This window comes from Schistocerca nitens, chromosome 6, assembly GCF_023898315.1.
Source record: "Schistocerca nitens isolate TAMUIC-IGC-003100 chromosome 6, iqSchNite1.1, whole genome shotgun sequence".
In the NCBI taxonomy this organism is placed as follows: domain Eukaryota; kingdom Metazoa; phylum Arthropoda; class Insecta; order Orthoptera; family Acrididae; genus Schistocerca; species Schistocerca nitens.
The window spans coordinates 608,931,240-608,944,595 of NC_064619.1; the positions used below are offsets into that span (position 1 = coordinate 608,931,240).

Sequence of the window (13,356 nt, forward strand, 5' to 3'; positions counted from 1 at the left end):
TGACCATCCAGCTTCCGAGGCATCTTCGGACACGGAAGATCACGTGCGCAAGCAACGGTCGCCGAAGAGTCGGCAACGGCGGATCGTCCCGTCTGACACCCGCAGGACACAGTCTCAAGACGATGAGGATCACAACTCTCAAGATGTTCCCTCGATGGACGATACGTTGAACAGCAGCTGAGCCAGCACCACTCTTCCACCGCCGACGTGACACCACCTTCGGACTCGGCAGGTACTCCAATGGACAAACACCATCCACGCACCTTTGCGTGGTCTAACGCTGTAGACGACGAAACACCCACCGAAGTCACAGCAGCGAATGATTCTGCTTCACCCCACAACTGCTAATCGATGGGTTACTGGATGGGGATGTGCAGCCTGGTGGGATACTGTTCCTGTTCATTGCTGCTCTTCGTGCCTCCATGAGTGTCCCAGTAGTCCCAATTCCGCGACGAGCTTACAGAACTGTCCCCATCACTGTCAACACCATTGGCACTTCTGTCAAACTACAATTGCTTCCTGAAATGTTGAGGTCGTCGGACCTCGATGTTGCCCTTCTGCAGGAAGTTCAGAGCGACCGCGCCTTTGATGGAGCCAGTCACGACTTTCTAGGAAACGACCTTCCCCCACAGATTTATAGACATCGTCTTGCGACTCCTCTGGGATGCCACTTCGCGAGTGCTTGTCAATGGCCGTGTGACAGGCCCCATTAACATCATACGGTTGGTCGGTCTAGGATGTCCGCTATCGATGCTCCTTTTCGCCATCGCCCTTGAGCCACTGTTACACGGTTTGAGGAGCCGGTTGACAGGGATAACAATGAGGGGATATGCTTTCATCGTGCTTATGCAGATGACGTGGTGTTCATGGTTCTATTGGAGGATGAAGTGCGAGAGGCACTGGCATGGATCAACCACTACGGGACTGCTGCGGGCAGTCGTGAGAACCTGACAAAATCTAGTGCTACGTTCGTTGGTAGAGGTCTACCAGCAGGGAGTGTGGCTCCATTGCCGTTAGTGGACAAGCTCAAATGTTTGGGGATCACCTTCACGTGTGATACACAGCACACAATCTCATTTAACTATAAATGCCTGCTTCAAGCTATCCGCACAAACGTTCATGGCAACCTGCTGAGAACATTGGACATGTTACAACCGATGGATTTTGTTAACACTCATCTGGTCTCGCGAGTACCTCATTTAGCACAGATTTTACCGATGTCAAAGGCAATGCCACACAGACTGCAGGCCGCACTCGGCTACTTTGTAAATGCGGGTCTTATCTTCAAAGTCCGTTACGACACGCTGACACTTCCTCCTCGAGATGGCGGCCTCGGTCTTGTCAACGTCCAAGCGAGAGCAGCTGTCCTTTATGTAAGTTCGATGGTTAAGTCGTGGACCCGCAGCCGAACCGCATTATCGGGAAGCCTGATTGACGAACTGGCCCCTTCCTTTTGAGCGGCACCTGTTGCAGTAGCCCATATTTCTTCCTCTCTCGCACATGTCAGGACTTTTTTCATCGAATATAGTTATGTCCATGCCGATTTGCCTAGTACCAGAAACCCTATGGCACGTGAAGTTTACCGCCTAAAGATGAGAAATCATACTCGGAATGTTGTGGAAAGCCGATATCCTACGATCTCACGGCCCGTGGTTTGGCGTTCTGTGCAGCATGTCCTCCTCGACAAGAGCGCTCGTGCGACCTTGTGTCTGGTAGTTAATGGAAGATACACGACACAACTTCGTCTACATGCAGTGTACTAACCACCATGCCACGTCGCTGTGGAAGCATAAAAAAACTAAAACTAAACTCCTTCCGAACAGGCCATGAAGGCCTAACGTTACCGACCGGCCGCCGTGTCATCCTCAGCCCATAGGCGTCACTGGATGCGGATATGGAGGGGCATATGTTCAGCACACCGCTCTCCCGGCCGCATGTCAGTTTCCGAGACCGGAGCCGCTACTTCTCAATCAAATAGCTCCTCAGTTTGCCTCACAAGGACTGAGTGCACCCCGCTTGCCAACAGCGCTCGGTAGACCGGATGGTCACCCATCCAAGTGCTAGCCCAGTCCGACAGCGCTTAACTTCGGTGATCTGACGGGAACCGGTGCTACCACTGGGGCAAGACCATTGGCTCTGGGAACATAAGCTACCACATTTTCACCATATTCCTGAATTTACACTAGAACTGCACGTACCTCAAAACCACTAGCGTCATTGTGAAGTTCTGTCTTGGCATTCCTGACGATGGAGAAGATCTTAGCGCTTTCTTAAAGACAAGGAAAGATCGTCTTTGCAACTCATTCCAGGAAAATTTTGCATTTCCTTGCAGTGCTTCTTGCAAGGTACATGCCATGATACTGAAGTCCTTTGTGAATTGCCAGTATTACGAGCAAATTCCGATGAAACGTTTAACATCACGAAAGTACTGGGGAGTCGGAAAGTCAGTTACAGCTTTTATTATTTCTCTGGATTGGGGCAGACTTCATCGCCATTCGCTAGATCACCCAGTATATTTATTTCTTGGGTAGAAAACGGGCACATTTTTGACTTCAGGTGAAGGCCTGTCCAGTGAACACGCTTCACCACGGTTGTTTGGTGGCCTGGACGTTCTTAAAATGTCTTCGAAAAAAAGGCACTTTCATCCAGATGGTAAAGACACATCGTCCACTTAAGATGTCGAAACAGGTTATCTATTATCTGATTGACGAACAATCAGGTGGCTGGAGCAAACAGCATAAGTTAGAACTAACAGAGGTCAACGGGTGTTAGGAAGGCAGTCTTTACCTGGTCAGCCTCGTCAACCTCGCTTGTTTTAGTAGCCTGTCAGCATGTCCGTAGTTGCAAAATGCTTTGCTCCTTTTAAGCAGTCTAGGGTGCCATCAACGTGCTGCAAAGGGCAGATATCATTCTTCGTGATTTTCTTCCGTCGTCAGTAGCCGACACACAAACGCCTTGTTTCGTCGTTGCTCTTCGCAAGAACCACAGGAGAGGACCAAGGATTCTCTGAAAGTTCAGCGGTGTCATCTTGCAGCCTCTTCTCCATTTCCACCTGGGTAACCTGTCGTTCAGCCGGCGGCACGGTATCCGAGCGCTTGCTGATTGGTGGATGATACCCAGTTTTGACACAGTGTTTTACCACAGTCCACTTGGTCTGTCATTTGTCTGCACTGGATTTGAAAGCATCCGAAAATTGACCCAGAGTGGGTAATATTCGCAGATGTTCCTCGGCCACACCAGACCCTCTTGGCAGTTCAGTAGTAGCTTCCTCTCCTGCGTTGTCTGTAGTGGTAGCAGAGCACGATTCTTCTTCGATGGCAATAAGCTGCCCTTCCTAGAGTGGTTCGCTTGTCCCTTTGGACACACATCTAGGGATGAGTTGTGGCTACTCATGATATGAATGACCCAAAGTTGTCTTTGAACACCTAAAATGCTTATGACCCTCGCTGGTATCTAGCTTTCTTCTGTGAGCCTGAGCAGCTTTTTGTAGCTGATAAAAGGTTCGTATTTTAACCAAGCAGTATAAAATGCTGTATCTCTTTTCTCACTACTTGGCGTCTGACAGAGGCGAGGTCGTGCAGACCTTCCACAATTGCCGTGGGCACCACATTCGGGAATTGATCATACTTTTGTCTTTCTGCGGCATTTCCTCTACGCTCTGGCACTACTCTATGAATTCCTAACTTTTTGTGACGTCTTTTACCAGAATAGCTTGATACATGTCTTCTGCAACGGCTTTCAGCAAGTGTGAGACTTTTTAAGCGTCTGCCATGTTTGGTTTCACGATGCGGCATAGGGACAGAGCATTCTGTATTTAGGACTGTGTCGTTTCCCCAGGACGTGGGGTCCTGCTCTTCACTTGAATTTCCGGTAAGCAGACTTGCTGCTGGTTGTCGCCAAGTGTTTTCTTCGGTCCAGCCTGGAGTTTGTCCCTGCTACTGAGTTTCCCTTCGCTGTTCGCGAACCGCTGCTGTGTGCTATCCAAGTACAAGTACCAATTTCCTAACACATCATGTCATCTCACCTGTTGTGTCTGACGACTCGATCGAATCATTTTAGCCGTTTCGCCTGGTCATGAGCAGCACCTGCGGAAGATATTGGCCGGCCGCGGTGGCCGAGCGGTTCTAGGCCCTTCAGTCCTGCTACGGTTGCAGGTTCTAATCCTGCTTCGGGCATGGATGTGTATGATGTCCTTAGGTTAGTTAGGTTTAAGTAGTTCTAAGTTCTAGGGGACTGATGACCTCAGATGTTAAGTCTCATAGTGCTCAGAGCCATTTGAACCATTTGAATTTGGAAGATATTGATGGATGGATGATGCGCAGCTGACGTATTCCTCTTTTCTAAACCATTGGTCTCCTGAATATACGGACACTGGGGAGGATGTACTGCTCGTATTCTGGTTCCTGTCCGTTTAGGTGACGGCTTTTATATTGCCTAATTGGAGACATGGTGATATGATTGTTTTGACATACTCGGCATCTTGACACGTTTCCTAGCCTTAAAGGGGAATCAAAAATGTAAATTTGCATTCCAAATTAATAAAGAAGGAGTAAAGTGGCATTATATGGCGGTCGCGCGCGTATTGTCGCGCGCAATACGGACGGCGCAGCGCGATGAAACTGCAGCGCTCCGTGCCGAGTTCGGCGTGAAGCGGCTAGTATAAATTAAAAAATAAAACATGGACCACTATCAATAATTTGAACGAAGCGGGGCCTGGGTCCGACTGGTGTAGGTCACTATTAGTGGTCGGCGGGCCGAAACATTCTTTGCGTCACTCGCGTGAAAACTGCGGCAGTATGCAAATGAAATGATCGGCGCACCGACCTCAGGGACGTAGAGCGATATACGCGGTTTGAAATTAATGACGGAACACGAGAAGTGTTCGGCCGTATACGTCCACTAACAATGGGTCGTCGGTGCCTCTTTTCCAGCCGTGATCGCCTGAAAAAACAAATCATAAAATATTAATAACTAAGTGTCATGGAAGGTTGAGATTTAGAAACGAAAATCATAGTAAAGTTAACTTTGACTATATTGTAAGCAATTAAGATACATTTTAACATAGATTCATACAGAGAGTCATGACAATGTTTCCGTACCTAATCAGAGCGGGAACAGAACAGAACAAAAACCAGCGGACGCTAGACAAAAGAATTAGACATAAAAGTGACTAACGAAATTAAACAGAGATTGTACGTCAGCAGATACATCGATAAGTACACACAGATGAAACTATAAGACGGGATATAATATGGAATCTCTGATTCCGCAAACGTCGGAAATAATTTTAAAAGCAAAATAAATACTACTAATTAAAAAGTACTACTGAAATCTTCACCAAACAGTGTCAAAAATGGTTCAAATGGCTCTGAGCACTATGCGACTTAACTTCTGAGGTCATCAGTCGCCTAGAACTTAGAACTAATTAAACCTAACTAACCTAAGGACATCACACACATCCATGCCCGATGCAGGATTCGAACCTGCGACCGTAGCGGTCGCTCGGTTCCAGACTGTAGCGCCTAGAACCGCACGGCCACTCCGGCCGGCAAACAGTGTCACACCCAAGCTCAAATCCGAAAGTAGGGTCGTCAATCAAATACGGCACTTAAAACTGAAAGCGCATTTATTACGAATTCCAACGAATAGCCAGAACAGAGCTGAATTCCTGGACGGAGAGTGCTGCTATTTATACAACCATCGAATATTCCAAAAAATACAAACGTAAGATATTTCTAGAACCTTCCAGAAATAACAAACACTAAACAGCAAGTAGCTGGTGGTGGTCGGGCTTGAACTGGCGGTTCACAGCACCTCGCAGGAGTGACGCTACAGCCTACGTCACACTGCGTGCACTACTGCTCGCGACAATATTGTTATGAAGTACCCTCCGTCACGCAATGTACAGCAGTTTGTGAATATAGACTGAGGTGGCGAAATTCATGGGATAGCTATATGCACGTATACTGTGCAGATGGCAGATGGCTGTAGTATGGCGTACGCAAGGTACTGTCATTCGTACTCTGGCGATACATTCTTGTCGGTAGTGATTATGCTGCATAACGTGAATTAACAGACTTTGAACACGGAATGGTAGTTGGAACTAGACGCATGGGATGTACCATTTCGGAAGTCTTTAGAGAATGCAGTACTCCGAGATCCAGAGTGTCAAGAGTGTGCCGAGAATACCAAGTTTCTTTCACCACGGACAACGCAGTGGCCGACGGCCAGCACTTAATGACCGAGAGCAGCAGCGTTTGCTAGAGCTGTCAGTGCTAATAGACAAGCAACACTGCGTGAAAAAACTGCAGAAATCAGTGTGGTACGTACGACGAACGTATCTGTTAGGGCAGTGAGGCGAAATTTGGCGTTAATGGGCTGTGGCAATAGATGACCGACGCGAGTGCCTTTGCTAACAGCACGACACCGCCTGCAGCGCCTCCCCTGGGCTCGTGACCATATTGATTGGATCCTAGACGACTGGAAAACCGTGGCCTTATGAGATGAGTCCTCGTTTCAGTTGGCAAGAGCTGATGGTACAGTTCGATTGTGGCGCAGACCTCACAAAGTCACCGATCCAAGTTGTCAACAAGTCACTATGCAAGCTGGTGGCGGCTTCATAATGGTGTGGTCTGTGTTTACATGGAATGGGCTGTGTCGTCTGATTCAACTGACCCGATCATTGACTGGAAGTGATTATGTTCGGCTGCTTGGAGACCATTTGCAGCCATTCGTGGACTTCACAAACAACAATGGAATTTTTATGGATGACAATGGGCCATGGCACTGGGCCACAATTGCTTGCGATTGCTTTGAAGAACATTGTGGACAATTCGAGCGAATGATTTGGCCACCCAGACTGAATGCCATCGAACATTTATGGGACATAATCGACAGGTCAGTTCGTGCACAAAATTCTGCCCTGGCAACGCTTTCGCATTACGGACGGCTATAAAGGCAGTGTGACTCAATATTTCTGCAGGAGACTTCCAACAACTTGCTGAATCCACGCCACGTCCAGTTGCTGCACTACGCCGTTGCTGCACTACGCCGGGCAAAACGAGATCCTACACGGTATTAGGAGGTGTCCCATGACTTTTGTCACCTCAGTGTACAGGGTGCTACCAAGTCCTGTTATCAGCTTTTAGGGCTTGTGGAGAGGACATAGTTTTGATTAGCAAGCGCTATCCGGAAATGTACTAGTTTGGTTACAAATAAGTTTGAAAATCGGATCACTTTAAAATCTCCGACCACTCTTCATAAGTACTTTAAGTCCTAAACATTTTTGGAAGGTTGGAGTCAACAGCCGTTAAGTAATGTACAAAATGCATATTTGAACCGTCAGCTGTTTTTATTTTTAACCCAGACATCTACCGGTTTCGGTTTTGGACCATCATCACGGATGGAGAGTTAAAATGGTTTAAGCCATCATATTGCATTAGTCATTACTTAAACAATGTTGTGCATGTCGTGGATGTCAATATGTGACACAGGACTTTAAAAGCAAACAAACGAATAATAAATGTATATAGAGCAGTACTGCTCGTTTTTTTGATGTTAAAGTCCTGCCTCATCTACTTACATTCATGATATGCACAAGACGTTTTAAGTAATGACTGATGCAATATGGTGGCTTAAACTGTCTTAATCCTTCAACCGTGATTATGGTGCAAGACTGAAAGCGGTAGATGTCTGGGATTTAAATAAAAACAGCTCATGGTTCAAATACGGATTTTATACGTTCAAGTCCCTCCAGATCCTGGAATGCTACGCTCTCTGCCTCGCCTTACGCATTCAATTACCTTCTCCCATATAGATATTTTACCAACTAATCAAATTCCCACCTCTCGTCACTCATACTCAAAACTTCCGAACAACCTATATCATCTGTAAACTCGACTCCAATAGTCGTATAGTTCCCCTCTACTTTCCAATTCTAGTACGCTGACGCTCATCTACCAACACATACCAGCAACCTTCCATTTGCACACGCTGCACATACTCTCCCAAAGAAACTTCAACCGTCTCCCTCTCCCAGATCACGAACTTCGTTCCATCATTCACACATCCTACTAACTACAAACCGCCGCACGGAGTGGCCGCGCGGTTTGCAGCGTCATGTCACGGACTGCGCGGCCGTTCCCGCCGGAGGTTCGAGTCCTCTCTCGGAGATGGGTGTTTGTGTTGTGCTTAGCATAAGTTAGTTTAAGTAGTTTGTAAGTCTAGGGACCGATGACCTAAGCAGTTTGATCCCTTAGGAATTCACACACATTTGAACATTTTTTAACTACAAACCCACCTCACCTGTTGCACCCCGTCAGGGCTCCCTCTCCCTCCCTTCGCCATATTTCACTAGTTCCCTTTTTTCGCCTTCCACCCTTCCTTCCCGAGCCCCTTTCCACCACGAAATTTAGGCTCACCAGTACCCCCTGTCCTCTGCGCCCACTCGTTCGTCAACAGCCACCCCAATCACATCGATACTCCGCACCAGTCCTTCATCCATATACCACCTCCCTTCTTCTTTCCTCCTCAACGACCAACCTTGTCCTCTTCAACAATAGACTATCCATCCCAGGGCAGGTCCTTCTGGTTTTAGAGCCAGTGAAGTGCCTCTTTTTAACATCAACGTTCTGCATCATGTCTTTTAAATGTACTCTAACTCTGTTTCTGTTTTTACCTTTTATAACTACTGTTTTTAATTAAAGCGAAGGAAGACATTTATTCTTATGTATAAAAATTTTCATTGTAGTTTTACCTTTAAGCCGGCCGAAGTGGCCGTGCGGTTAAAGGCGCTGCAGTCTGGAACCGCAAGACCGCTACGGTCGCAGGTTCGAATCCTGCCTCGGGCATGGATGTTTGTGATGTCCTTAGGTTAGTTAGGTTTAACTAGTTCTAAGTTCTAGGGGACTAATGACCTCAGCAGTTGAGTCCCATAGTGCTCAGAGCCATTTGAACCATTTTTTACCTTTAAAATTTTTTAAATTCATTCTAAATACAATTCTGTTTAGTGTTTTTCACCTCATTTATTGTCAGTTGGCTGAAGGGGGGTTGACTATACTGCCCGTCCCCCCCTCCCTCTCCCCACCCCGTCCATACTGGGCCAGAGGGGTGAAATAACAATAAAGGGAAGAAAACCTGACTACACCGCTAGTTGCATTACGAGATATTACGATAGAACAGAAAACTGAAATCTTTTATACTTTATGGAGAGCGTGGTAGGGTCGTCGATAATGTTGTAACCCTATAGGCTCAGCGTTTTCCAAACGGTGTGTGCCCGCGCTTCTTTTAGTAAGGTTATTCGACAGTTCTCCACCAAAGGAACTGTACAACGATGCGAAAGGCAGCTTCGAAGAACATTTGAGTGAGAAAATAATGAAACTGTGACATTAGCTGTAGTAAATCATAATCCCCACATTAGTACTCTTAAGCCATGAATCAAGAACTAGTAAGACCACTGTTTGTCGAATTTTGGAACGAAGGAAATATCATACGTTTCATATTTCCCTCCATCAGAAACTTCATGACAGTGATTTGCAGAGCGGAGTAACATTTTACCAGTGGTCGCTTCAACTAATACAGACAGACCCCTATTCCTTTTGTCGAGTATTGTTCTCTGAGGAATCGACCTTCATCAACAGCGGAGAATTAATCGACACAACATGCTTTACTGGAATGTGGAAAACCCACACGTGTTACGCTAAGTTGAACATCAATGTCCGTGGAATATGAATGTTCAGTGTGGAATAATTGGTGACAAACTCTGTGGTCAGGTCTTTATCCAAGGCACCTTAAATGGTGATAAGTATCGAACGTTCTTGGAGGACGATATTCCTGTATTGCTTACAGAACTTCCTTTGGACTTGCGACAAACAATGTGGTTTCTACACTATGGTTGTCCAACTCGTTATTCTGTAACAGCGCAGGAAGTATTCGATCGCGTGTACAATCGTCGGTGGATCGAAAGATGCGGTCCAGTGTATTGGCCTGCAAGATCACCAGATTTTACTTCGCCTGACTTTTGTTTGTGCGGATACTTGAAGAGCGAAGTTCACGATGAAATGCAAAAAACGCGCGATAACGCGATTCAGCGATGACGTCAGCACACTTCTCAGATGTGTCGAGTCATTCCAAGTGCAGATAAATAAGCGCACCGTAGTGGGCGGCTACATTTTTGAGCACTTACTGCGAAACTATTCGTACAGGGAAGCACCCCGTTGGCGAGAGGTCAGGGGGCGCACCTCAAACAGGCTTTTTTCTCAATTACTGAACACGTCTGGTTTCCTTTTTTTGATCCAGTACATTTTTCTCCATATAATGCCGTTTCGGAATTAAATTGCGTTATTTGTCGATTGCAGTGCCATCTAACGCGCAAAGACAAAAGTGTTAGCTATAAAAGTTATGTCTTTTCGGCCGCAGAATCCGAATGTACAATAACAATAGGATGTTTCTATTTAACATTTAAAATTTGCCTCCCGCTCTAACGACTGGGGATAGGGGAGGGGTACCAGTATAGGTATCGCCGGATAGCTGTTTTGAAAATACCAAGCGCGTATTTTTCATTTTTCTAACTCGGCGCGTAGTTCCTGAGATATGATGGAAGACTCAACCTGTAAATATATAGCAGTATGTTAGAGGTGAGGCACATGGATGACAATTTTGGTACCTTTTGTAACGAAACCACAAACAGCACATCATTACACACAAAAAAGCATCTGAGAATCATGCCATTATACGAAAAATCACAACTCCTCAAAAGTAATTTCCAGTTTGCAGGTGCCCTGTGTGTCATAAATTTCTAATTCCATAAGTGGATATCATGCTCACCGTTGACATCTATTATCCAGGATTCGAGACATGTACAAACAAGGTGCTAGCTGAACAGAAGATGTCTCTATTTAATAGCGGAAAGAGTACACTGCGGGAAAAACTCTTCCACTTCTTTGGACGAAATGTCATGTCTGAAACAGGATAGAGGGAAGACAAGGGGTTTAAGGCCAGGCTGCAATTTCCGAGCGGTGAGAAACAAACAAAGAAAGACAAATTCCCAGTGAAGGCAGGTTGATGACTTGTATCAGCGCCAAAAACTGTCACGGGGCACCTACGAGAGATGCCGATTCTGGGACTCGTAAGGAAGTTTGCAGCAGGAGACTCGTGGAATTGAGGGATCTGATTAACACTGTTTATTTGTGATCAGACTAACTACTACACTGAAGGCTAACTCTAAACATTAGAAAGACAAAGGAGGCAACTGGCTGCACAGCAGAACCCAGTGTCTGAACCCAGGGCGCCAGGTGCTAACAGAAGTAGCGAACACTAGCAGCACGTTAAGTACAAAGTTGAGAGTAGCACTCCAAGTGAGAAAAACAGACATGTCGGAGCTTACCGAGGCTGGCCGCGAGCGACACGGGGTCGGCGCCCCAGCGATTTGACTGAGAACTCCCTCTCAATACAAAAACATGTTTTTTTTAAAGAATCGTGGCGGCGCACCATTTCTCCCTTGCTATAGTCAACCCACCAATCCACTGGCACTTTACAAGGAGTCTGGCGAGTCGTTCTGTACCTCCAGGGCGCCTCTGGACAATCACATTTAGATTCCAGCCTACTCCTAATCGGTAGGTGGGGCGGCTTCTGGATTTCACATTAACAAACTCCAAGTCTGTGCGAATGCTCACAGGTTGCCCTAACTCTAACGGGAATCGACACCTTAGTGTGCGCGAGTAATGAGTGGATGGGCAAATATCTATTACGTATGTAGATTGTGGACAACTGGGAATGTGGGTCTCACGGGAAGCGTACAAGGGATAAGTCCCTGCAGCCGCGCAATTCAACTGTGTCCTCGGTGGCTCAGATGGATAGAGCGTCTGCCCTGTAAGCTGGAGATCCCGGGTTCGAGTCCCGGTCGGGGTACACATTTTCAGCTGTCCCTATCGAGGTATATCAACAACACCTGTCGACAGCTGAGGGTTTCAATTAATTGTCATTTAAACTCCAAGTCTGGTATCAACAGCTTTCAGCTGTGAGCTAAACGACACTGCCATTCCTATTACGGCCAGCAACAACAGTGTTTTACGTCACTTGCCACCGTACTCAGTCCTTTTATGAGTGGGGACTGCTGCAGGATGACTCTAACCTGTGTAAACCCACTGACGTTGCAGTTCTCAGGAACAAGTATCAATCTTGCTGCCTCTGCTAAGACGTGCCTTCTCGTGGCCATCTTCTACCGTGACGCTTTACAAAAGCGTCTAGGCGGTGGATTACCAGTTAATTCTCTAAAATGAAACTTCTCCCCTGGGACAGCTGCCCAGGGTGTCTGCAGTTTTCAGGGCTCTGGTGTTACTATTTATCTCCGGTAACCTAAACACAACTTTTGCCTGCTCTCTACATTGTGTCTCTGATTTCCTACCTCAGAGTGCCCTTGATGGCTCTAAATAGCCTTAAGCGTAACAACGTACAAGTCATTATGTCGTCAGTATTTCACGGGAATACTGCTTGAGAAAGTTACTGTGCCGGAAACTGTACCGGTGGATGGCTGTCCTGTGGAGCTAGCCAGCGCTGAACGAAGTTTCAGCGAGTTGGCCGTGACCTCACGCCATTTGCTGTTATCACACGCCTGTCTCTCATTTTAGACCACAACGGGAAAAAAGAGAAGATAGAATTCCAGCAGCGGTAGACTTCAAAGGGGCCCTTCGTAGTTGCGTGCGTGCATCTTCGCATTCGGAGTCTATAGTCGAACACGTGTGAAATACGGCTAACCCTGTTCACACAAACCCATGCACACACACATTATCTTTAAAGTAATAAATGAATATGAGCAGGTGAAGGTGCACATGTCTTTCACCTTTAGAAACAATTCAGTCCCCTAGGAATGCTTGCTGTGGGAACTGTGCGAAGATGATTAATTTCTTCATCTGAGTGCCATATTTCCGCCGGCCGAAGTGGCCGAGGTGGTTCTAGGCGCTACAGTTTGGAACCGCGCGACCGCTACGGTCGCAGGTTAGAATCCTGCCTCGAGCATGGATGTGTGTGACGTCCTTGGGTTAGTTAGGTTTACGTAGTTCTAAGTTCTAGGGTACTGATGACCTGGGAAGTTAAGTCCCATAGTGCTCAGAGCCATTTGAACCATTTGCCATATTTCCGTATGCTGCTCGATGAGTTGCGCCTTCCTTGTAATGATCGTTTTCTTCAGTCTTTCCTCCGCTAGCGCCAATAGACTGTCGATCAGATTCACGTTCGCGCTATTCCTATGCCATGACAAAAATCTCACATCTCAACCAATAAGTGTGTCTCTGATATGACTTAAAGTCATGGTGACCCAACGAGCACGAAAATAGTCACATCAGGAAACCACTCCTTCAA

The 13,356-nt window shown here is 46.6% G+C and overlaps 1 protein-coding gene and 1 pseudogene across 1 annotated transcript in view; one reads left to right on the forward strand and one right to left on the reverse strand.

Annotated features, from left to right (window-relative positions):
- The window catches only part of LOC126263015 (cytochrome P450 6k1-like), a 166,556-nt gene that overhangs the window by 22,737 nt on the left and 130,463 nt on the right, over positions 1-13,356 (forward strand). The gene's annotated exons all lie outside the window — the stretch shown is intronic.
- On the reverse strand, positions 2,018-2,135 carry LOC126263773 (5S ribosomal RNA; annotated as a pseudogene).